Raw genomic sequence first — 3,325 nt, 5'->3', positions numbered from 1 at the left:
TTCATGCTTAAATTACAATCATTAACGTAATCACATTATCCATTCCGAATGTCATTTATAACCTTATTGCTTCCTTCTATAACCTTCCTCAATAATTATATTACCAATTTATCCCTATCATACTAAAGATTCCCATATACCTTCAGTTACTTAAACAACCATTTTATAATACATTCTAGTCATATACTTTTAAAAGCCAAACTATTTACTTCTTTGTACAGATAACTATTATCTCTTTTACACTACATCTACTTAGAGTTAAAGTAGCACAAAAATTTTACAAAAATATTACATATCATTAGGATCCTCATCCTAATCTGATCTTATCGTAAAATTCTACTCAGAGTCTTTCTTAAGATCCTCTTTCGGGTTCTCCTCATTCTGTGATTTTCTCCTTTGCTCCTCAATCCAGGCTTGTTGTATTCTCCTACATTCTTCATCACTCACCGGTGCAGTATTTCTTCCACAACCGAGAGGAAAATGTCGTACAACGTTCACCCCCTTCCTAGGATGAATATCTCCCCTTGCAATTTCCTTCCTCGTCCATTCATTATGGTACTCTTCAGATTGTTTCAAAAGAAAATCTCTTTCAATTTTCGGGGTATCGAAGCTACTCTCACTTTCAAAATTCTCGCTATTCTCAAAACTTTCCTTATTATGAACCCGCTCTGCTAAGTTTGGAGGAATTCTATTATTAAGAATTCGAGACGGACTACCTTCCGAATCACCTAGATCAGGGCGCCATTTGCTTCTAGCCGTAGAATCTAGAGAACCCTCGCTAGCACTATGAGAGGTATCGAGACTACCACCTCTTCTAGACATGGTGTGTATGTCACTAGTGCACCGCAAAACCTATATGCAATCAAATAGTAATTGGTTATTTATTTATGCATTTCAAAAGTAGGTAGATTTCTATATGTAGATGCATACATTCTATTAAATCTAACCTAACTTAACTTAACTTAACTTATCTTAACTTAACTGGACTTAGGGTCATGCAGTGTCAGTGTGGATTTCTTAAAACAACCTTAAAATCAAAAACTTTAAAATCAAAAGCTTTAAAACTAAAATATCTTATCTTTAAACCATGCTTTGATACCAATCTAAATTGTCACGACTCGGAACATCCCATCAGGCTCGTGACAATCGCCGCGAGGCATCGACAAACATTCTTCACCCCGAATGTCGATCGAAACCTCGCAAGGCTCTCGTATCAGCTTTTGCACTTTCCCGGTGAGCAGTAGTTATCAAATATCAAAATTTGAAGGATTACAAATCATTTCCAAATGAGAACATAACATATTATTTTCTGGCTCACTGAGGCATTTTCGTCATTTTTGTCAAAATTCTCGAAACTTGCTAAAAATGTAATAGGTAAGCAAAAAATATATATTTAATGATTTAAAAACAAATTAAGTATCTAAAACGTTCATTTGAAGTGAAAATTTGACCATTTGAATATAATAAAAATATTCAATAAAATAAATTATTTTCTTGTAAAATAATTTTCATAAAACTATCGGTACATAATTTTTATAGCGTAAAAGTTAATTATATTCATATATACTATAAAGCAAATAACCAAAGCATAAAATTTCTTTTACAGTGACACGTGGGCCCACATCTAACCAAAATGCATCGAAAGTTAGAAACCTACAGCTTTTACTGATTCGAGTCCAAATGAAGGTCCTTGTCAAAGTCAGCTAACTATGGAATTCCTCGAGCCTGAAATGTGAGGAAATAAGGGTGGTGAGATTATAAAATTCTAGTGAGTAAACATATACCATCTAAACTATCTAAAGTCGAGTAAATGGGGACAATTGAAATAAGTCATCATATTGTAATTTCATTACCTTTCAACTCATTTCAACCAAATAAAATCAATCCATATAAATCGAGTAATCAACTTAGCTTATGAATTTATTAAAACTTTGGCTTGTGCCAAAACTCATACTCGGTGATACCTTGCGCAGGGCATCCAACCGAGTCCGTCAAGGTTGTTAAAATTTTTGTATACACTTAAAATATATTTTTAGTTTGAGAAAAATACAACTGTTCCTTGGCGTTGGCTGAGTTCCCCTTCACGTGATGGTTTAGCATGAAGTGAACCCTAAGCTTTACCCCAAGAGATACCCTACGCGCTTCTCCGTTCGAGGTAAGAATATAATGGAGTTTACCGTGCCCCTCTAATAGGCTGGTCCACGAAACCCCCTCTGCAATGAATAATTAATATATACTCCACCAATCAATAAAATTCATTCTAGCATGACATGGTAATTTATCGCAACCTAGCCTCTCAAGGTTGAATACTCAATACAAATAATTCTAACACCAAAATCAATTTAGCCATTCATGCTCATATATTTTCATAAGCCATTCAATTTAAAACCATAAATTTACAACACAAGCAGGTAGTCTCCAATTACTCTATTTTCAAAACCAGTATTCGATTTCTTCAGAAAATTTATAAAATCATTTTATAAAATTGTAATTTCTCCTAAAACATAACAATTTACCATTTAAACCCATTTTCCATAAAATCACACAATTGTATAAAACTACTCTAGATAATTAAGACGATAATAAGTTCACTCACAATTCTAGGAGTCAATGTACTCCTAATCCCAGTCTCCAAGCACAATCTCTGTACTTTTACCAGTGTACTTTGCTCACCACCTATCCACAATGTACAATACATAATTCACCACATCAATACTTGACCATTATAAAATCAATTCAGGCTCGGTATATATGCATGATATGATATACAACTTATCCGACTACCGCTTAAATGCAGTGCTGACCTAATTCGGCCTATTATCTCCAATTTAACTCCAAATCAATTTTTCTCACTTTCTACACTCCAATTATACTTAAATTACCTTAGTGATTGTGAATGAGATTCAATTTATCAGTCTCGGTAGTAAATTACGAAAATACCCGTAGTGGGTAAAAATTCATATTTTTGCTTCGAAAATTCCCATTATTTTTTTAGGCTCATAATTCATCATTATTCATCATAATTCCTCAAATAAACATCAAGATCAACAGCCAATATTCCCCTAGAAAATTCGACCAATAATGGTAATGGAGGAAAATAAATTCTTTTCTTGTTTTGTTCTTAAATATGCTAAACTAACTAAAAACACTAACATAGTTTTAAATCAAATTATTCCAACAACAATTCCTCTTCCATACCCATTTTTCAGAATTGAATTCGTCATGATAACTCAATATTCAACCATGGAAATCAAGAACAAAAGCATGGGTAAGCTAGGTATCAAGGAGAATTAAAGAAATTTTAACTTACCTAGCTTGTTTCCTT

The sequence above is a fragment of the Theobroma cacao genome, chromosome 9, assembly GCF_000208745.1.
Source record: "Theobroma cacao cultivar B97-61/B2 chromosome 9, Criollo_cocoa_genome_V2, whole genome shotgun sequence".
In the NCBI taxonomy this organism is placed as follows: domain Eukaryota; kingdom Viridiplantae; phylum Streptophyta; class Magnoliopsida; order Malvales; family Malvaceae; genus Theobroma; species Theobroma cacao.
This window is presented reverse-complemented; position numbering follows the sequence as displayed.